Source organism: Schistocerca serialis, chromosome 4, assembly GCF_023864345.2.
Source record: "Schistocerca serialis cubense isolate TAMUIC-IGC-003099 chromosome 4, iqSchSeri2.2, whole genome shotgun sequence".
In the NCBI taxonomy this organism is placed as follows: Eukaryota; Metazoa; Arthropoda; class Insecta; order Orthoptera; family Acrididae; genus Schistocerca; species Schistocerca serialis.
This window is the reverse complement of record NC_064641.1, coordinates 273,538,771-273,562,688: the sequence shown is the minus strand read 5'-3', so window position 1 is coordinate 273,562,688 and position 23,918 is coordinate 273,538,771.

Here is a 23,918-nt window from a genome sequence, read left to right as displayed (position 1 = left end):
ATAGAGATTTGTTAAGACGCTTCAACAGTTCCCTGGTGTGCTCCTACCAGTTGAATTTAATTTCAAGCTGTAAACCCAAGAATTTAGCACTGTCCACTTTTTGTATCTGCTTTTCATCGAATGTTAGGCGTATACTCGTGGGACACCCCTTACAAGTTCTGAACTGGATGTAGTGTGTTTTTTCAAAGTTTAGTGACAAGGAATTTGCTAGGAACCAGTGATTAATGCCCACAAATATTTCATTAGCTGATCTTTCTACAACTACACTTGTTTTGCTTTCTTTGCAATGTTTGTATCATCGGCAAACAAAACGAACTTGGCATCTGGTAATGTTACTGATGAAAGGTCATTGACATACACAAGAAAAAGCATTTCCTGTTACACTATAATATTCTAATTTATTTAAAACGATATTGTGATTTACACAGTCAAATACCTTTGTCAGATCACAAAATATACCAGTTGCCAGCAATTTTTTTTCTAATGAATTAAGCACGTTTTCACTGTAAGTGTAGATAGCCTTCTCAATATCAGAACCCTTTAGAAATCCAAACTGTGACTTTCACAGTATGTTATTTGAGATAAGATGGTTATAAAGCCGATTGTACATTACTTTTTTCTAAAATTTTGGAGAATCCTGGCAACAGTGAATTTGGACAGACATTTGATGCTATTTCTTTATCTCCCTTCTTCAACAGTGGCTTAACTTCAGCATTTTTCAACCATTCAGGAAATATTCCACTGATAAACTACTGGTTATACAGATAGCTTAATATCTTACTTAGCTCAGAATCAAATTCTTTAATTAACTTTGTTGATATTTGATCATACCCACTAGATGTTATGATTTTAAAGATTTTACGTTGGACATAATTTCTGCTGGGGTTTGTGAGGGTCAAAGTCATATTATGGAAGTTACTTGAAATGTCTGGTCTCAGGTATTCCAAAGCAGCGTCTACCAGACCTGACAAACCCATCTTTTCAGTAACAGTTATAAAATGTTTGTTAAAAAGTTCTGCAACACTATACAACATCTGTCAGCAATGTATCATTTACTCTTAATTCTACTTGTTCCTCTTCATGTCTGGTTCTACCGGTCTACTCCTTCACTATATCCCATATTGTCTTTATTTTGTTATCTGATATGACTATCTTTTCCTTGTAATATATTTGCTTTGATGTCCGTATTACAGTCTTTAATTTTTTGCCGTATTTCTTGTAATGTGCTATAGCATTAACATTGCAACTGTTTCAGATTGACAGATATAGTTTTCTTTTTGTTTTACAAGATACCCCCATTCCTTGAGTGATCCATGGCTTCTTTGTAGACTTTGCTCTAACCTTGGTAAGTTTTGGAGGAAAACAGTGTTCGAATAATGTAAGCACTTTATTAGCAAAAGTGTTCTATTTTTCATTTATGCCATAAGCACTGTAAAGATAAGTCCAGTGAATGTCTCTGAGGCGTCTCCTAAAATAATCAATTTTTGGCTTATTGATTACCCTTTTGAGCTCAGATTTAACAGATTTTATATCCTGTTCAATATTAACATTTAACAGAAGGAACTGCATGTCATGGTCTGAGAGGCCATTGACTATTGGTTTTGTAATATAATTTTGTTCATTGGACTTTCCTATAAAGATATTATCAATGGCTGTTTGTGAGCAATTGGCTACCCTGGTGGGGAACTTTACAGTGGGAATTAAGTTGAATGATAGTGTTACTAACTCAAAGAAGATCTTATTGGGAGAATCTTTAAGGAAATCTATATTGAAATCACCAGCAACCACTATTTCTTTGTTTTCGATTGTTAAATGGGCCAGTACAGCTTCAAGGTGGTTTACGAACAGATTACAGTTACCTGCACGTGCTCAATATACACTTAATATTATGAAGGATTTTTTGTGAAATTCTACTTCTGTTACGCGTGCTTCCATATGCTGTTCTAGGCAAAATTTATGAATGTCTATGTTCTTAAATTTATGACAGTTCCTGATGAATGTGGCAACTCCTCCCTTCTCCATTTCTGATCTATAAAAATGAGATGCTAACTTAAACCCTGTAACACTTAAAAGTTCTATACCAGTGGTCACATGATGTTGAGAGAGGCAGATTATGTCAGTTGGATTTGAAGACTCTAGTTCATCTATGCAGATAGTTAATTCATTAATTTTTTTTCTCAGTCCTCGAATATTTTGATCCAATAAAGATAGTTGACATTTCACTTTGACTCAGTTAAAAATGGGTAGAGTTAAAATATCTGCTGACTGTTGAAAATTCTTAACCAATAGCTGTTTATGCTGATATAATAAGCTAGAATTATGTTTTTTGGTTTCTTTCTCAAACAGAAGGTTTGTCTCAGTTCTAACCTCTCTTAAAATTTGGTTTCTTTCTGTCCTCCCTACCCTACAAAAAGGTATTTTCTGAACCCTATAACCACTGTTATTTTACCACTAATGACAGTGCCTCCCCCCTTTAACTTTCCTGCTATTTTCCCAGCCAATTTACCCTTCCCCTTCCTGTTGAGGTGAAGGCCATGCCCAGTATAATCTTACCTATTGAGAGAATCAACAGGAACCACACCAATGTGTGACCCTGCACCCGACATAAGCAACAGGACCTTGAGGGAATGAAAGTCAGTATGGGCTACCTTCTTTCATAAATCCACGACAGATGACAGCCCATGTCATGCATTCTGCCCACTTAGCCACTGATGGAAGGAGACTCTTCGAAGCAGAAAAATCAGAGTTGGAAACCACCAAAGAAGCAAGGATAAGAAGAAGAAGTGTGAAAAAGAGAAGGGAGGAAGCATAACACAGGAAATAAGATGAGTATGGACCTGGGATGGATTAGTGCTATGCAAGTTTAACAGAGAAAGCTAATTTTAAATTTAATTTGAATTTCCTTGAAGTTAAATTATTTCATGTTCTGGTACATTTTGGCTAAAAAGTACTAAGGATAGAAAGACGTAATTTTGTATACTGCCCTAAAACATGATTAACTAACAAGTAGACTACTCTTGTGACTTTGAAAATTGTGGTATCGATAGTTACGATGCCACGACGTATGTGCAAGTTCTTAAGTTGGCAATACGACAGACACCGACGACAGCGCCCTCTAGCAAAAGTGCAAAGTTATGTATGCCTCTGTATATATTCATGCACCATTAAACCAAATTTACTTACATGCAGTACCGACATGTTTTACCTCACCAGCTCCTACTCGCTTCCTTCATTCGGCCAACCTTTCTGTTTTCAGGAACAGACGCACGCGCCGCCTTCCAGGCGGGATACAAAAAAAAATTAAATGTTTTTTTTGAAGAAAAACCCCGAAATCATTTCCAAAATTTTTGATAACCATACTCAAAATTTTTGTACCACAATTTATGACAGCACCATCTTTTCAATAGTCTCCTTTAAAGATAATGGTGCAAAGAATTTATAGGAAAAAATAAACCTTCTATTTTCAGAATATTTTCACTCTGCAGCGGATTGTGCTCTGATATGAAACTTTCTGGCAGGTTAAAACTGTACGCCAGTCCAAGACTCGAACTCGGAACCTGTGCTTTTCTCGGGAAAGTGCTCTACCATCTGAGCTACCCAAGCACAGCTCTGGCCCCGTCCTCACAGCTTTATATCTGCCAGTATCTCGTGTCCTACCTTCCTATCTTCACAGAAGCTCTTTTGCGAACCTTGCAGAACTATCACTTGCCTGCGAAAGGCAAAGGTCCCGAGTTCGAGACTCGGTCCGGCACACAATTTTAATCTGCCAGGAAGTTTCAAACCTTATACTTTGTCTCTGTTTTGAATAGTGTGTACCTATGATATACATAAATAATTAGCAAGGTTTATTTCACTTGTAACAAAAAAATACAGTTTAAAAAAGTGCGAGAGCTAAAGCTGTTATTCATACATTGAAATGTTCCCAAAAGATATCTTAAAATATGGTAAACATTATATGGGCTTACAAATCTTATTCTTTGAGTTACATTATTTAGAAAACTGACGTTTTTTTCAAGGTTTCCCCTAGTATTCATGGACCAATCCCCTTAAAGCTTCCATGCCATTAGGTAGCGTCAAAAGTGAAACTCCAGCAGCAAACATGTATTGTCAGAACCTAAAATTCATCTTAGAACATTTCACGTTAACGTGTTATACTATCAAGACGCAGTTATAAACTAAACACAACCGCTTTCACATACCAAAGACAGTACTCTCCTGGTACACTTACGTCACTGCGCCAATGATGCAACTGCCTATCACAAAATTTATGAACAGTTTATTTTGTCAAGTCTTAGTAAACTAAAAGTCAGTACTACATGTATGTTGCAACTTGTCATCGATATAAAACCTAATGTCGCTAACTAGAATGAGTCGGTGGCTGCTTCCCTAGTGGGACATCGGTAAGTGGGAACCAGAAATGCCATTAGACACATCTGTCTTCTTATTTATGATAGTGTCGCATTCCTTTCTTAAAGCGCAAAAGATCTCCACTTTCTTGAAAAATTTGACAACAACCACATCAAAGTTAGCATGAGGATATTACGCTTTGAGGATAAAGGCTGGTTGTTGTCAAATGTAGAGGAAGTTAAGATTTTTTGCACCTAAAGAAAGGAATGTGACAAAATCTCAAATGAGAAGACAGAATGGTCCAAGCACCATTTCTGCGTCCACTTCAGCCATGTCCTTCTTGGGAAGCCATCCGATTCGAATTAGAGGCATTAGGTTCTACTTTTTCTATTGAGCATTCTATATCGACTCACACGTTGCAACAATCGTGTATATCTGCGTTTAATTCACTAGGCTTTGACATATTACAGTGTTCATAGATTTTACGATAGAGGCAACATCGTTGCGGGTCTGTGACATATTCGATGTAGGGAAGTACTAACATTGGTATGAGACAGAGTAGAAATATCTCTGGAGTGAGCGTTGCATACTGCGCATGTTATCATCATTAAACTGTAATTGTCACGTGGTCTCTGGACGACGCTGTCTGAAATGTTTGAAATGGCTCTGAACACTATGGGACTCAACATCTGAAGTCATTAGTCCCCTAGAACTTAGAACGACTTCAACCTAACTAACCTAAGGACATCACACACATCCATGCCCGAGGCAGGATTCGAACCTGCGACCGTAGCGGTCGCGCGGTTCCAGACTGAAGCGCCTAGAACCGCTCGGTCACAGCGGCCGGCGACGCTGTCTGTTTATAGCCAATTCACATCCCCCATCACCTCACGTTACAACATTCCGTTTCAAATGGCGGCGTTCACATAGGCCGCCAATGGACCATCACATCGCGTCATGTCACATCAAGGTTATTAGGAAGAAAGTTTTGAGGATATTGTCGTCTGCTCACTTTCGTCGCGCTCACTCGTGTTATATTACTGGATTTTTTACTTTGTCTCTTCTTAATCATTATTTTTTATTATGCTTTGTTTTCGTGGCAGCTTAAAGACACTCTATTTTTCAATTGAGCTTTCTTACACATGTGAGTTCACAAAACTGAGAGCAATATTTAGTTAGGTTTTATAATAACAGAACAGAGCTGATGTCCACAGTGTATATAAATATAAATAAGAACATACGCTGACGAATAAATTTCCATTTCATAACAATGTAAGTGAAAATTTCAGCTTTAGTGAAGGAGAAAAAAAACAGTTGTTTAGTGTGTTAGTAGTTATGTAAGAAACAAGAACATAATAGATAAGGTAAATAGCCTCAATTTATTCCCTTATAGCTACTGTTTGATGAGTTTGTATGTGTATGTTTCCCGTAGCAAATGAATGTCGATGTTCTGAAATGTTTCACTTCTCAACACTTTTACCAAACAAAACTTATAAACAACATACGTTATCAAGTTCACTTTGGCCATTAATAATCTTTGTCGTTGTTAGTTCCTCACTTCTGATACTATGCTCTGGCTTTCTATACCATGGATGGAGACTCATAGTCTCATTTCACCGTTCGGTGCTGGGCTAAGCGAATTGTTGACGTCACCTGACGTGAAGTGACGCGACGTGACGGACCGCGTGACTACACGCTGACGTGACGGTGCTGTGACGTGACGCCATTCATTGTGCTCTGCGAAGCTATGAGCCCAGGTTATTCCAGGTATCAAATGGAAATTATTATGGTGTCTACTAAGTCCTTCCACCAAACACACAGCGTCAACTACGGGTATCTCTCTGTACTAGCGATGTAATTAGATTCAAATGTTACAGGACGAACTACGAACAAACCTACGCTTTCCCGAGACCACGTGACCATGCTGGCATTTTATGTTGACAACGCAGCATGATGCGTTTTTGCAGGAAAGTATTGTCTTTGATATGTGAAAGCGACTGCCTTTACTTTGTAACTAAGCCTTGAGAGTGTAACACGCCAATATGAGATGCTCTAAGAAGAATTTTAGATCAGACAGTATGTTTGCTGGTGCGTTTTTGCTTTCAACGCCGCCTAATGGGATAGAAGCTTTAAGGTATATTGTACTACAGGAAATAAACAATTTTGTATGGTTGTTATACATGCAGTATTGCGATTTATTGATTGGTTTAATGTTTTACAGCATTCGATAATGGAACGACGTAGTCCGAAAACGTATGGTACTAAAAATATCGCACACTTGACTGCTGGTGGTGTTTCATTCTCAGTACCAAGACAACATCTCTTTTATATTAGAACAAATAAGCCCTCGGTCACAAATATTAAGTCAAAATTGACCAGGTTTTGACGCTACTATGAGCGTCGTCTCCAGAATTAGACTAACTGTTCTAAAACATATTAAGTATATAATACATTAATAAAATTAAAGTTTGTACTGACTGGAAAAAGATGCAGTACTTGCAAGTCACATATTGAAAAAGATCTAAGCCGGAAAGGCGACGTCATGAATAGTTGCAAGTAGATGGCGAGCCGCTAAGGGCTGCCCGTACTTTAGTGAACAAGGATTGCAACAAGTACGAGCAGCCCTTAGTGGCTCGCCATCTTACTTACAACTATTCATGACGTCGCCTTTCCGGCTTACATCTTTCTTAATATGTGACTTGTAAGTACTGCATCTTTTTCCAGTCTGTACAAACGTTAATTTTATTAATGTATTATATACTTAATATGTTTTAGAACAGTTAGTTTAATTCTGAAGACGACGCTCATAGTAGCGTCAAAACCTGGTCAATTTTGACTTATATTTGTGACCGAGGGCTTATTTTGTTCTAATATAATTCTGACACGGTCACTGAACCTTAGCAGCAATGTTCAAAGTTTTAACATCTCTTTTATAATTTATCGCTGGCCCTCGCTGTCTATTATAGTGTGCGCCATGTGAGAAAGTGGAGAATTTTCAGACGTTCTGCACTAAACTCCAAGCAACCAATAACATTCATTGTCTGTCCTAGCGGCTAAGCGCGACTTACGGCGACATGGAGAGAATCTTTCTGTACTACGAGACTTTGCAGTTTCATTCTAACAAAGACCAAATTTTCATTCAGGTGCTGTGAATGTTTATCTGTAAATGTGTTAATGCGATTTCCAAATAAATGTGTCAGGCGACGGCAGTTAACGGGAAGTGTTTCACAAGTGGGTGAGGAGGTTTATTTACCAAGTATATAAATTTTTCAAGCTTGAATTTAAAAGCGTGACTCCTATTGCTGACATTCTGAAGACACAAGAACGCACTGTAGAAGCAAGCGTCGGTAAAAGACTGTACAGAAAACAACAAATGAAAGTGTCAGAGCTGCAGAAGCGTCAGGAGATATAGTTTTTGTCTCGCAAGAAACCTTAATACAAATGGATGACTTTAATAACGATGTTTTAAGGCGCTCCATGTTTGAAACGTGTATGCAGTAGATGGTGAATACGCGATACCACAAAAACGTGTTACAATTAGGCATTAGAAAATTGGTTTCAAATATGCGGAAAGTTATGATGGAAGAATGTCTTTACTGGGAAAAAGCGGCATAGCTGCAGCACGAGCCATATTCCAGAGAAAGGTGCTGAAAATAAGAGAAGAAGATAGTTCAAAAGTGTATTACGTTAAGAAAAGATGGTTGAATGAGAATCCTTCCAGGGAAACCTAATGGAAAATGAATGATGGTACTGGCAGTTTTAAAGTTCCCATTGGAAAAAATTCTCTGATAATTATCATGCTTTATTTTTTACTTTTCTCTTCTGGTTTTTTTACCGAGAGAAAACTTATATTTAGGTGTAAGAAAAACATCAGCGCCTACGATTCGGAAATGAACATTGTCACTTTTAGAAAGTGGTTCCTGAACGTTTATTGCCATGCCTCAGTCCGAAGTCTGTCGTTGTTATGGACAATGCCAGTTATCATTCGGCTGTTACAGAAACAACAGCAAGTCTGACACCAGGAAAACGAATATTATGGTCTGGCTTAAAAATAAAAATGTTCCAAACTCGTACCGAACTCCTACAGCTCGTTAATATAATTGTGGAAGTAGCATGATAAAACATTCGAACTTGGCTTCCTTGCATGTGGCCACACAATTTCGCGTTTAGCCCCATACAACTATTAGTATACATCAGACTGAATTAATTTCGGGACAGGTTAAGGTTTGTGTGACAGAACTAAACATTCAAGATACCAGACACTTGAGCATGACGCAGTAGATATGATCTCCCCTTCAGTGTGGGCATACTGCGTGCAGCCCAGCTTCATGATCAGAATACTGGTAGGGAGGTGACGATAGTTATAAGCCTTGAACCTATCACCATAAGTTTACAATCATACACAGCAGTTCGGGCACACTCAGACATCAGCGACGATGGTATACGATGCAGATTTTGGAGGAAATTAAGTTAACAATAAATCTCGATTTTAAGGTATCATGGTTTAAACGTATGTTTGTCAACATCAGTTGCAAAAATATTATTTGATAAATTACTAGCCTTTACTGATTTGGTTTTTGTATCGTAAGACGCATGCAGTATTCACATGTTATACGTGACAAAGCTATAACTTTCAGTATATTGCCCAAGGAGAAGCAGCCAGCTAGTTAGTTCCGAAATTTGAGCTTTTCCCATGGTACACTATGCCCTAATAGCTCACGAGAATGCTACGGATGAATTTACAAAAAAAATTCCGAAATGTCATTTTAAACGCACAAACTGGAAAACGTCTTAAACTGACAGGTAGGGTTACTGGTGGAGGTATTGGTGGTTTCCGACGTTTCTGGGGAGCATTCTCTAGAGTTATTCGAAGAAGATGGTTAGTTATTTGCTTGTTCATGGATTATAAATGCGTTCTCTCACTGTAATGTCGAACGAGTTAGTTTACACTATAACTCTCGTTGAAAATGAAAAATATGACAACACGTTAGTGTAGCATTAGTCTTTGATTGCAGTAATTCTTTTTAACTAACAGGGATTTACACTTAACTACTGTGAAACACACAAACGCACACATTGCAAAACTACACACACACACACACACACACACACACACACACACACACACACAGTATACTGCGTATTAAAAAAGGTACCGCCAAACTTTCAGGAAACGTTCCTCACACACAAATAAAAAAAAGATGTTATGTGGACATGCGTCAGGAGACGCTTAATTTCCACTTCAGAGCTCATTTTAGTTTCGTCAGTACGTACTGTACTTCCTCGATTCACCGCCAGTTGGCCCAATTGAAGGAAGGTAATGTTGACTTCGGTGCTTGTGTTGACATGCGACTCATTGCTCTACAGTACTAGCATCAAGCACATCAGTACGTAGCATCAACAGGTTAGTGTTCATCACGAACGTGGTTTTGCAGTCAGTTCAATGTTTACCAGTGCGGAGTTGGCAGATGCCCATTTGATGTATGGATTAGCACGGGGCAATAGCCGTGGCGCGATACGTTTGTATCGAGACAAATTTCCAGAACGAAGGTGTCCCGACAGGAAGACGTTCGAAGCAATTGATCGGGTCTTATGGAGCACGGAACATTCCAGCCTATGACTCGCGACTGGGAAAGACCTAGAACGACGAGGACACCTGCAATGGACGAGGCAATTCTTCGTGCAGTTGACGATAACCCTAATGTCAGCGTCAGAGAAGTTGCTGCTGTACAAGGTAACGTTGACCACGTCACTGTATGGAGAGTGCTACGGGAGAACCAGTTGTTTCCGTACCATGTACAGCGTGTGCAGGCACTATCAGCAGCTGATTCGCCTCCACGGGTACACTTCTGCGAATGGTTCATCCAACAATGTGTCAATCCTCATTTCAGTGCAAATGTTCTCTTTACGGGTGAGACTTCATTCCAACATGATCAAATTGTAAATTTTCACAATCAATATGTGTGGGCTGACGAGAATCCGTACGCAATTGTGCAATCACGTCATCAACACAGATTTTCTGTGAACGTTTGGGCAGGCACTGTTGGTGATGTCTTGATTGGGCCCCATGTTCTTCCACCTACGCTCAATGGAGCACGTTATCATGATTTCATACGGGATACTCGTGCTGCTAGAACATGTGCCTTTACAAGTACGACACAACATGTGGTTCATGCACGATGGAGCTCCTGCACAATTCAGTCGAAGTGTTCGTACGCTTCTCAACAACAGATTCGGTGACCGATGGATTGGTAGAGGCGGACCAATTCCATGGCCTCCACGCTCTCCTGACCTCAACCCTCTTGACTTTCATTTATAGGGGCATTTGAAAGCTCCTGTCGACGCAACCCCGGTACCAAATGTAGACTCTTCGTGCTCGAATTGTGGACGGCTGTGATACAATACGCCATTTTCCAGGGCTGCATCAGCGCTCAGGGATTCCATGCGACGGGGGATGGATGCATGTATCCTCGCTAACGGAAGACATTTTGAAAATTTCCTGTAACAAAGTGTTTGAAGTCACGCTGGTACGTTCTGTTGCTGTGTGTTTCCATTCCATGATTAATGTGATTTGAAGAGAAGTAATAAAATGAGCTTTAACATGGAAAGTAAGCGTCTCCGGACACATGTCCACATAACATATTTTCTTTCGTTGTGTGTCAGGAATGTTTCCTGAAAGTTTGGCCGTACCTTTTTGTAACACCCTGTATAGCTGTTCTCAAACAAATATAATGATTTCGGTTTGTGTTTGAAGTTAATTTTTATTGTATATTAAATTTTTAGTTATAATACAGACCATTTCACACTAAAATGACAAATATTGTAACCAGTTTCGATGAGTTTGTAGTTAGACAATCGTCTTTCTGAGACAAATCGTACGTGATGGCTTCACAAAGCTGTGTCAGCCGCTGTCGCTTTCCGACGTGTCATGGAAGCTGTAGAGGAGCGGACACAGCGTCGTCAGCACGTCTCTCATACAGATGATTGATGTAAATCAGCTTTAAAAATTGTTATTCTTGTTTAACGTCTAACACAGAGCTTTAGTTGCTGTTGTTGTCTTCAGTCCGAAGACTGGTTTGATGCAGCTATCCGGCCTACTCCACTCTGTGCAACCTCTTCGTCCCCGTATAACCACTGCAACCTACATTTTTTTGGATCTACTTACTGTATTCATTTCTTGGTATCCCTCTACGATTGTTACCCTCCATACCTCTCTCCAGCAGTAAACTGGTGACCCCTTGATGTCTCTGTATGTATCCTATGAACTGATCCCTATCCAATATTTCATCATCTAATCTTCAGCAGTCTTTTATGGTACTATTCGAAAGCTTCTATTCTCTTTTATTTAAACTGTTTATCGTTCCATACATGCCTGCACGCCAGACAAGTACCTTTAGAAAAGACTTCCTAACATTTAAATCTACATTTGATCTTAACACATTTCTCTTTTCAGAAATGATTTTCTTGTCATTGCCAGTCTACATTTCATATCCTCTCTACTGCAGCCATCATCATAAGTGTCTCGTTTCGTAATCTGATTCCCTTATCATCGACTACATTCCATTATCTTTGTTTTGCTTTTGTTGATGTTCATCATCTAATATTCTCCTTTCAAGACAATGTATATTCCGTTCAACTGCTCTTCCAAGTCCTTCGCTGTCTCTGACAGCCGGCCGGTGTGGCCGTGTGGTTCTAGGCGCTTCAGTCTGGAACCGCGTGATCGCTACGGTCCCTGGTTCGAATCCTGCCTCGGGCATGGATGTGTGTGATGTCCTTAGGTTAGTTAGGTTTAAGTAGTTCTAAGTTCTAGGGGACTGATGACCACAGATGTTAAGTCCCATAGTGCTCAGAGCCATTTGAACCATTTATTTGTCTCTGACAGGATTAGTGTCATCCGAAATCCTCAAAGTTTTTATTTTTTCTCTCTGAACTTCAGTTCCTACTCCAGATATTTCTTTAGTTTCCTTTACTGTTTGTTCAGTGCACATATTGAATAACATCGGAGATAGGCTGCAATCTCACTCCCTTTTCAACCACAGCCTCCTTTTCATGCCCCACGACTATTTAACTGATGTCTTGTTTCTGTACCTGTTGTAAACAGCCTTTCGCTCCCTGTATTTTACCTCTGCTACCTTCAGCGTTTCAAAGAGGGTATTCCAGTCAGCATTGTCAAGAGCTTTCTATGAATCTGCAAATGCTATAAATGTAAGCTTGCCTTTCCTTAACCTATCTTCTAAGGTATGTGGTAGGGTCAGTATTGCCTCTCGTGCTCCGACATTTCTCTGGAATCCAGACTGATCTTCCTCGATCTTCTACCAAGTTTTCCATCTTTCTCCCAAGAATTCGAGCTGGTATTTTGCAACCATGACTTATTAAACTGATAGTTCTGTATTTTTCACACCTGTCAGCAACTGCTTTCCTTAGATTTGGAATACCGACATTGTTCTTGAAGTCTGAGGGTATTTCACCTGTGACATGCATCTTGCACCCCAGATAGAAGAGTAGTGACATGGTTGTCTCTCCCAAGGATATCATTAGTTCTGACGGAATATCGCCCACTCCCGGAGCCTTGTTTCGACTTAGATCTTTCAGAACTTTATCAAACTCTTCTCGCAGTATCGTATCTCCCGTATAATCTTCATCTACGACCACTTCCCTTCGTATAATATTTCTTTCAAGCTAATATCCATCGCATAGACTCTCCATATACTCCTTTCACCTTTCCTTTCTTTGCTCGGGACTGGTTTACCATCTGAGCTCTTGATATTCATACAGCTGCTTCTATTTTCCCCAAAGGTCTTTTTAATTTTCGTGTAGGAATTATCTGTCTTTCCCCTAGTGAAATATACTTCTAAATCCTTACACCTGCCCTCTAGTCAGCCCTGTTTAGAAATTTGCACTCATAGTCTCATATTTTAAACATTTGTATTCTCTTTCGCCTGCTTCATTTGCTGCATTTTTAAATTTTGTCCTTTCATTCATTAAATTCAGTATCTCTTGTGCTATCCAAGAATTTCTAATATGTCTTGTCTTTTTACCTGTTTGATCCTCTGCTGTCTTCAGTATTTCATCTCTTAAAGCTACACATTCGTCTTCTACTCTACTCCTTTATCGTGTTCTGTCAAACATTGCCTAATGCTCCCTCTGAAACTCTCAACAAACTCTGGTTCTTTCAACTTATCCAGATCCCATCTCCTTAATTTCCTACCTTTCTTCAATTTCTTAAGTATTAATCTACAGTTAATAACCAATAACTTGTGGTCTTAGTCCACATCTGCCCCTGGAAATGTCTTACAACTTAAAACCTGGTTCCGCCCGGAGTGGCCGTGCGGTTCTAGGTGCTACAGTCTGGAGCCGAGCGACCGCTACGGTCGCAGGTTCGAATCTTGCCTCGGGCATGGATGTCCTTAGGTTAGTGAGGTTTAATTAGTTCTAAGTTCTAGGCAACTGATGACCTCAGAAGTTAAGTCGCATAGTGCTCAGAGCCATTTAAAACCTGGTTCCCAAATCTGTGTCTGACCATTACATCATCAATCTTAAACCTTCCGGTGTCTCCAGATCTCTTCCACATGTACAAACTTCCGAATTTTCGGAAGATTTTCCGACTTTTTTAGTTATTCCAAGAGATATGAAATTATATGTAAATCTTCCGAAATTTTTCGATCTTCCTGAAACTTTGAGTGAATCTTCCGAAATTTTTCGATCTCCCTTCGTCGATAGTATGGGTTGCTGCGTAACATATACCTATCAATTCCATCGCAACGAAACATTGCATTAAGAGTTACTACTGCTGTACCACTATAGTATTGTTTGGACGCAAGGCCCAGCAAAGTCATTAAAAACAAGCGCATCCCAGCTGATGAATTCTAGTTTCGCCGTTTCAACAACGGAGCGTCGAGCAGCAGAGCGCGAGCAAGGGACCGGGCAGTTCATGACAGCCAGCCGGAGTGGCCGAGCGGTTCTAGGCGCTACAATCTGGAACCGCGCGGCCGCTCCAGTCGCAGGTTCAAATCCTGCTTCGGGAATGGATGTGTGTGATGTCCTTAGGTTAGTTACGTTTAAGTAGTTCTAAGTTCTAGGGGACTGACGATCACAGCAGTTAAGTCCCATAGTGCTCAGAGCTATTTTTTTAGTTCATGACTGTTGTCCCGTGACACTACAAGCTTGTGCAAAGTAGTGGAGTGCTGTGCTTGATTAGATATGAGTTCGAAGTCAGATTCTGAATCTGTGGTGACCGCGCCCAAAAAGGTAATATATGCTACAAAATACAATCCCTAATGGGAAAACGGAACAGTGTTTATTGGTTGGCTCAGAAGAAGCAAGGAAGGTCCTATAATGCCTACTGCTGTGCATGTGATTGTGATCTAAAAATGACATCTGGGAAAAGTGATATAGTCATGCACATGAGTGGTAAGAAGCGTGTAATTAATTGCGGCAACCTAAACTTACCGATATGTCATCAGTTAGTGGCAACCCAAGATTGCATGATATAGATAGGACCAATGAAGTTCGCTTTGCTAGTTTCATTGCAGAGCATAGTTTACCACTTCGAGCTCCGAACATTTACCGAAATTCTTCCAAGCAGTGTGACCTGATTCACAAGTTGCAAAACATATTCATTGTAGCAAGACCAAAGTATCTAGAACCATAAATAATGTTACAGGGAAGGCAAGTTTCGTGAAATTGACACTTCTAAGACAAATAAGTTTAATCTCGTTGTTGATGAACCAGCAGATTAGGGTTGCACAAAATATTTGTGTTTGGTAGTAAATGTTCAAATTGAAAGAAACAAAGAACTTAGCCGTTCTAGTACTGATTCCACTCCCTTATACTACTAGTAGTACGTTATATTAGGAGATTGTCCAGTTCTTCTGTGACAATAATATTCCTTACAAAGAAAATATGACTGATTTAGCAGCGGATGGAGCGAATGCTATGTTACGGATCTGTCATTCCTTATTCACTTTGTTTAAGTAAGATACTCCAGACCTGTTCGTGATGAAATGCATTTGCAATTCATTTGGCTATGAGCTTCCTACTCTTTCTTCATCTTTCCTAGAATCATAGAAGACCTAGCGAGGGATGTGTATAATTATTTCCAGTGTAGCCATAAACGCATTGGTAAACTGAAAGAGCTCCAGAGCTTTGTAAAAGTGAAATTGCACGAATTACTTCATCCCGAGACACGCTGGCTCTCTTTACGTATGATTGTATCCAGGCTTCCTGAGCAATATGATTCTCTGAAACTGTTTTTATCGATGCTGTGGCTAACTACAGACTTGTGGCAAGCGACACAAATGTGCAGAAATTAAATGATAATACTAAAAGACTCTTTCTTATTCCTTTGGATTTTGTGTTGCCTATCTTCAACACACTTAATCTTACTATGCAATCAGAGTCTCCTCAAAATCCACACCACGTATCGTGACGTTGAGGCAACATTGAAATTGGTATTAGACTGTTACATGAAGTAAAATTATCTAGAATCAACTCCTTTGAAAGAAGTTTAGTATCGAAATCCCACTCAATGTAAATGTCTTCAAAAATGGTTCAAATGGCTCTCAGCACTATGGGACTTAACTTCTGTGGTCATTAGTCCCCTAGAACTTAGAACTACTGAAACCTAACTAACCTAAGGACATCACACGCATCCATGCCCGAGGCAGGATTCGAACCTGCGACCGTAGCAGTCCCGCGGTTCCGGACTGCGCGCCTAGAACCACTAGACCACCGCGGCCGGCGTAAATGTCTTAAACTCTATTTAGGAGAAAAGGGTTCTTTGAAAATTAATAAAATTACGGGTCTGACTTGTGACCAACTGAAGAACTTTAAACTTCGATTGCTTACACTTTTTGACTGAGAGTGCTCAACTGATATTCAAACGGTTTCCCTTCAGTGATAATGTTCTCAAATATTTGTAGGCACTTGACCCAATTTGCTTTAGAAGTAAGAGCATTTCGACTGTTTCCAGCCATGCATCAAACTTTCCAAGTTCAATAAAAAATGACATTCAAGAAATTGACATTGAATGGAGGCTATAGAGAAATACAGAGGTGAGATCGAAGAACACAGATCCGGCTGGATTCTGGAAGGCTGACCATAAGTTGAAACGTTGCTTGTAACTGGTATGGTGGTGTCATGTTGACGGGAATTTGTTTTTGTTTAGTTTTAATGTTTGTAATACTGTAGCCTGCAGATCTCACAAGGAAATGTTCCAACACGACATGTCCAAGCCAATCTTGAAATTTTTATGCAGGAAGAAATGTAATATTAGTATCTGTTTCGATAGCTTAAATAAACTTACATTCGATAATCTAACCATGCAGGTTCATAAAACCCATCTGTGTAAAAATTTCTTAGATCGTCTCTGAGCAGCGACCACCTGATATTTCAAAGAATACGTTACGCGCCACGGCGTGGAATACGAATTGTTCATAAATTTTATCGACAGTGATGTGTTTCTTAATTTTTGACAGCTGAAGAATTGCAATCCTGTCCTGTTAACACAGTCGTGATATTTTTTAAGGACGGCGGATGCGTATATGGCGTGGTTCGCAATCACTAATTAGTTATTATAAAATATTACTATTGTTCAGTGCTATGTGGCAATTTATGTGTGCATCTACGATGAAATATCGAAGATGTTAAAGGATCTTATTTAAGGAAACAGCCAGAAAGATAGAAAATTGAAACTGTACGGAACCTATTGTTAGCAATACTGAGTAAGGTAATTAATTAAGTTATTGTGCTCTCAAATGCAGTAGTGCCTGCTTACTACTTAAAGTATTTCTATGCTATCCATCTCCTATTAATAGAAACAGAAGCGACTGCATGTCGGCAAACGTCGTAGTTAAGGCATAAGGGGCATTGCTACTTACTTTGTTTGTGATTTAAATCCAATTTCTTTTAATGTGTGGTGTAGTATAGCAAAGAAAATTTCCAGCTCTCTCTGGTCGCTTAGGTTTCTCTGTTCGTAGTTGCTGTCTCATAACCGGTCGTGATCGAACATGATCACGACACAAATAAATTAAGTAGCAATGCGAACTCTGTTCTTAATCTTGAGAACGCTACGCCTTCTGCAAACGATTTCAGGTGAAAAACTATCACATAACTTAAGTTTTTGAAAAGTCTTTGTTCTTCCCGCCAAGACGTGGTGCAAAACTCACAACAGGGACTTGACTGAAATCACTAAAATCAGTCCTCTTGTGTCTGCTGCTAAAATAGATGCATCTAACAATACATTTATTTTTCATGTGCACGCTACGCGTTTAAAAAAAAAATGTGGACGATAATTCCAAAGAGGAAAGACGAGTCGACGCTGGAAAACGGAAAAATTTTATATCCAGTTGCCGACTTTCAAGACATCAAACGTAAGTTACGAAAAAAATTTTATATGCAGTTGTGACGCTTCAGTAGTACAGTTGTCTTTCGAGCTACATTACCATTCTTCCTTTTATTTCCATCTGCACATTTAAAAAATCAGCTTAAAATTATTTTTAGTCAAAATTTTGTAGGATTTGCAACTTAGTGTCTAAATCCCATTGTTGAGTCTTGATTACAATGTGTAAATATGGCGTCGTGTTACATGTAAAATGCTAGCGCTGTGTGCCAATTCAGTTGTTTAGTGAGCCCGTCTTCCATCTTGTCTTCTCCGCTTCAGTTCACAGTCGTTTGTTAGGCGAGTGCAACTCCATACTTGACAAACAGCACGTGACACGACGTCACAAGCAAAGGACAGACGAACCGCGTTGCAGACCGCGTGTAGCTGACGTAATACTGTTGACAAACAGACACCGCGAGGTGGCGAAGGGTAAACAGAAATTAATCCCGACAGCAGGTGACAGTGACGATATGAACAGCACTCTATTCGTTGCGCTCACGTGCAATTAGCATGTGAGTGGAAGCGGAGGCTAACGCCGGTGATATGATTGACACAGACCAAAAAATTCAAACGATTCCCGCGGGTAGCAACCTAACTGTAGATAACAAATGCTATGCTCCTTCAAATCCAAAACTGGATGGCAAATAATGATAGGGAAAAGGAACAAGTGCGGTTAGAAAAGGAACGAAAAGCAAGAGAGAGAGAGCTGAACGAGAGTGGGAAAACAAAAAAGAACTAATGCGAGCTTTTACCGATTTAAATAAACAATTTGATGCGGTAAATGAAAAATTTGAAGTGGTAAATGCAAAATTTGACACAGTAAAAACTGAAATAACCACCGACTTCAAAACTGTCTGAATACCCAATTGGGCGAGGTCAAGTCGGAAATAAGTGGACAAATCGAAGCAGTAAAAACTGAGACCCTTAAACAGGTTGAGGCTGAGATCAAGCAGATATCTAGCAAATTTGATGCAGCACTAGGAGCTGTCAAGGGTGAAATTAATGCCACGGTAGATGCATACCATAACGAAACTGTAGCATTAAAAGGTAATTGTGATACCATGTCAAAGGAGGTCAGCGCCGTGAAACTGGTTGTCACTAATATGAGAAAGGAGATAGATGATTTGATGAAACAAGTAGAATCACTTGACATAGAGGAGCAGGTAAAAATTACGGTAAAGGCTCACGCCGAAGCGTTATCAGACCACTACACAGAGTGGATAAAAACCAAAGACCATCTGATAGAAAAAAAGGTAAAGACAGAACTGAAGGAAGTAGTAAGAGAAGTTACTTATGATCTTTTGGCGGAACCAGGAAAATCGGGAGACACCGTGTTTTCTGAGCTAGGACAGATAAGGCGAACTTTGGCACAAGACCGTCCTCAATGGAAGCAGCAGCTCATTGAAGAGGTGCAGACACTAAAGAACAAGGTGGAAAGTCCCTCACATCCGATATGTAGCGAATGGAATCACTCCCCATACCGAAATGACAATAGGCAAAGTCATTACAGCCCTCCATTTGATCAAACATCATACCACAGTCCGACAGACACAGTGCATAACCACGCTGAAGTGAACAGCCCACCAACACTCATACCCCAACAGGGAGAAAGTGCATTGAAACACAAAACATTTCCAACCTTCACCCGCAAAAACGTGACATACACCCGATCGTATTTTTGCGAAACTTCTCTGGAGTATTTCCGAATAGTTGGACAGCTAAGCAAAGAATACTGTTTGTAACGGGGTATATAACGCTATAGTCTAGAACCGCGTTACCGCTACGGTCGCAGGTTCGAATCCTGCCTCCGGCGTGGATGTGTGTGATGTCCTTGGGTTAGTTAAGTTTAAGTAGTTCTAAGTTCTAGGGGACTGATGACCTCAGAAGTTAAGTCCCATAGTGCTCAGAGCCATTTGAACCAGTTAATGTTTCCGAGGACGATACCGAAGCATTTCTTTCCATATTGGAGTCATTGGATTTGATTCACGAAGACGTGGTAGCAAATGTTGGTAGCGCTCCGAATGAAGTGAGCAGGCGAAACAGTGGAGGTACGCGGTCAACAATGGCAATGAGGGAAGAGCGCGCGGTACCGACCCTTACTACTAACCGTCCGGCGGCTACAAAAATCAATAGGTGTCGTACGGAAATGAACAGTTTCGACCGAAGGATAATAATAAACAACGGTACATTCCAATGGATAGTTCACAATGGCCACAGTACGGAAACTCAACACACAATTATCCACAAAATCAGTACGGAAACAAACCACCACAGCAAAGAATTATCAGAGCGGACTAGCCTTTAACAGGACGCGTGAGTGAAAATCACATAAATGGCATGGGACAAGTGAAGGACAACATCATTTTGCTAATAATGACAATACAATACACTACATGGCCCAGAATACATTTCGACCTCCGACAAATATAAATTTTTCCGGTCACTCAAATGATTATGCAGGAAATCCGAAATCGAAACGGCAAAAGACTGCACAAATCTATTATGCGCAAAGTGGATGGTACACGGGACAAGAAACTTGTCCATCACCCTTAGTACCACAGTCACAACACCAAAACGAAACAGAGGACGTTAAAGGCGATATCCGATAGGGAGAACCACCACAATCAGGAAAACTAGAAACAGAATTTTGTAGCCTCCACAAGAAGCTGACTCCAAAATCAGGCAGGCGTTGATTTCACTGACAACGTATGCAAATCTTCGTAAGAAAGCATTTGACAAAAAGGTAAATAAGATTACTGAATATAGAGAAGGTGAGAGAATCTTACTAAGGACTCATTTTAAAAGAAAAGAAAGAAAAATCGTAAGTGGCAGCGCTTTTATGAAGGTCCATATGTTTTTGTCAGGAAGGCGCTCACAGGAAGTTACTTGCTAGCTGACCCCGTGACTGGAAGAATTAAAGGTCTGTTCCACCATAGTGACTTAAGAAAATTCCATAATGGTAACACAAGAAATTTACAAGTATTAGTAGTACGAGGCAATTACAAAGCATCATCAGAGAACAAGATAAGTCGTCGACGTCGAATGATAACTCAAGAAAAATGACAAGCCAGCAGTTAATAAGTCTGGTGGTCATCACACAGTGCTGACTGTATGAGGAAAGTTTGTACCGATCTGTTAATTGAATACAGGTAAAGGAAAATGTCAAAGAGAGAACTTAGTACTAGTTTTTAAGTTAGTATATAAGTATATGATGCATGCTCGAGTGGTAATCAGCCCCTGAGATGTATAAATCAAAGAGGAAGGAGTGATCAGTGCCCTTCTCTCAGATCTTATAATGAAGGTGTTTATATATATATATATATATATATATATATATATATATATATATATATATATATATATATAGTCTCTCCGAGGACAAGTTGTAGTCCTGTGTAAAATAAAGGGTCATAACTTTTCGTGACTAGAATCAAAGAATAACAGAGGATATCGTAATGACAGCTAAACATTACCTTAAAAAAAAGTAAAGTACAATATGCTAAAGAAGATGTGTAAGGTCCGATACGTAGAAGTAGGCCTAGTAATATATGTGGAAAACTTCATTAGGAACAGAGTTTTAAGGTCTATGGCAGATAAGATATCCTGACGCAAATTCGAAGGTGTAAAAGAAGGGGTAGAGATAACGCTATATTGTAAGTTCCATGGAAATATACTTAATAAATGTCAGCCGCAAGAGTAAATGTAGCGATTAATAACAGGAGTCCGCAATGCTTTGCAGAGTGATGCCGCAAAAAAAAAAAAAAAAAATGGATGACAGCTTCTTGTAGAAGACTACAGAATCAAGTAACCAAGTAAATAATAGGTCAAACAAGCACATGCACAGATGCATGTAAATGAATCAATTATATTTTCTAAGCGAATGGCACACAAAAATCAATTGTAGCAGCATAAGCGCTCGCATGTAAATGTTTCTTGTTTAGTATGATAATTTTTATAATGTCCAGATTATTTAAATGCTGATTTTTGTGTTCCTTTATAAAATCTTATCCAAAATACCGACCCCTGACAACCCTTCAAACATCCTATTCCAAGGATCAGCTCATAGAGATTTACTTGTACTGTCTGGGTGGAGCAACTCATATGAAAAGCGCGTAGGTTCGCGACGAGATCAGTAAAATTTTGCTTGCTGAAGACAGTTAGAGTCAAGCCACTGGTTTGGCATGCAATTGAGTTTGTTGTCTTTGTAACACGCGATTAGTCCTGTCATCGCCGGTATATTTTTAAGCGAATAGTATTCAGCATGGAAAAGGAGGTAGTCTCTCTGTCTGGAGGCTGTCCTCAGTTTTAACAACACAGTAAACACAAGTTAATGGACACATAAACGAAAAGAGTAATAAAAAGAGGCGTGTTCTCAAAGAGGAAGTTTGTCTGAGACAATTAAAAAGCGTAATAAGAATTTGACGGTAAAGGATAAATGAAACTGGTAGCTGAGTTTATAAGAGGAGATTGAAAAATAGTCTTAAGTGGAAGATGTAAATTTTAACTGGTAAGCAAGAGAGAGCCATAAAGCAGTTCTGTACCGGACTGACCATTAGATTAAGAATATATATGTATATATAAACAAACTATGTAAATATTATTAGTTAAGGTATCTTTTATCCTTCTGTAAAAGTGTTATTTATGAAAAGAGAAAGTGAGGTGAAGGACGACGTTTAGTTCACGAACGCGTCGAAAAGTGAGTCTGTGTCACGACTCTTTAAACCACACCTTGTGCGTATCAGTTTTATTTTAACTTAGGCAACGGTCAGTGAATAAGTATCGTTCGCCATGCAGCCCTCGCAAGCCAGCAAAACAACTTATCACTTACCAGTGAGTCCTTTACGGGCAGTTGACGAGTGGTACGACTAGATGACTTCGTGTAGGCTTCCTCGGTGAAGCAACAGTAGCAATCCTCAAACAACGTGCTTTAAACGCAGCACGTTGTCGGCGGACAACACAACACACACCCATTCTACGATTGCGCGCGATAATGGCCGGTGTTGGTCTGTCAACATTGCCGCGCAGCGGCATATGACGAAATAATGGGTATTTGAAACTTCAATGGCCGGGTCCGCGTGGCTCGCTCCGGCAATAATTGAGACTTTATACTACTTTGAAGGACATTGTTCTATATGTACATAGCAAACATCATATTTTAGAGACTGAAAGAGAACGATTTGTATTAAGCAAATAATGATATGGTCACGCCTAGAATAAATTTCGGTCACGGTCAGAACGAAGTTGATATTTGACTGGACCGCTGTCATAAACAAGAGCAGAAATCAGTGCTAAAAGAAAGAAAGAAAGAAATAATCCTTACCCACCCTGAACCCATTGTAATTAAACTGATAATTTTAAGTGATACTAACGCAGAGTCTCTACTTATGTTCCATATTCCACGAGTTGACGGAGAATGGCAAATTCCATTCAGTGAAGTGGTAGAAAAGGGACTCCCATCGTGAGCGATTATTGACAAACAATTCGACGGCACAAATGGTTCAAATGGCTCTGAGCACTATGGGACTTAACATCTGAGGTCATCAGTCCCCTAGAACTTAGAACTACTTAAACCTAACTAACCTAAGGACATCACATACACCCATGCCCGAGGCAGGATTCGAATCTGCGACCGTAGCAGTCCCGCGGTTCCGGACTGCAGCGCCAGAACCGCACGGCCACCGCGGCCGGCTTCGACGGCACAGTGTGATCCACGAACCAATGTACAATGTGTGTAAAATAAGAAAGAATATTACGATGTATTAAACACGAGCCTATCGAGCTTGTAGAGACATTGAATATATGGAAACCGTGTGAAAGAATAATGGGAATGTCATGTCAGTTTCATAGTTTGCAGCATTTCAGGATTATATAGGTACTTCTATGTGTATGTTTTTTTTTTTTCTGCGACAATGCCTGTCACCTCCACTTAATGTATATAGCTCTTTATTGCGAACAGTAATACTTTCCATGCTGTAGATGTTAAGAAACCCTATGACCAAAACACAGATGCAGATGACCTGCACAAAGACAATTTTTACTAATGATCTTAACCCGTAACTGGTACACCTATAAATTGTAACACATAAGGTACATCTGGGTCCTCGGGACCCACCCAAGTTTTGAGTATATTTTGGTAAAAAAAACACATTTAAATGAAATTTAAATATGAAACTTTTATTAATGTTTTGTT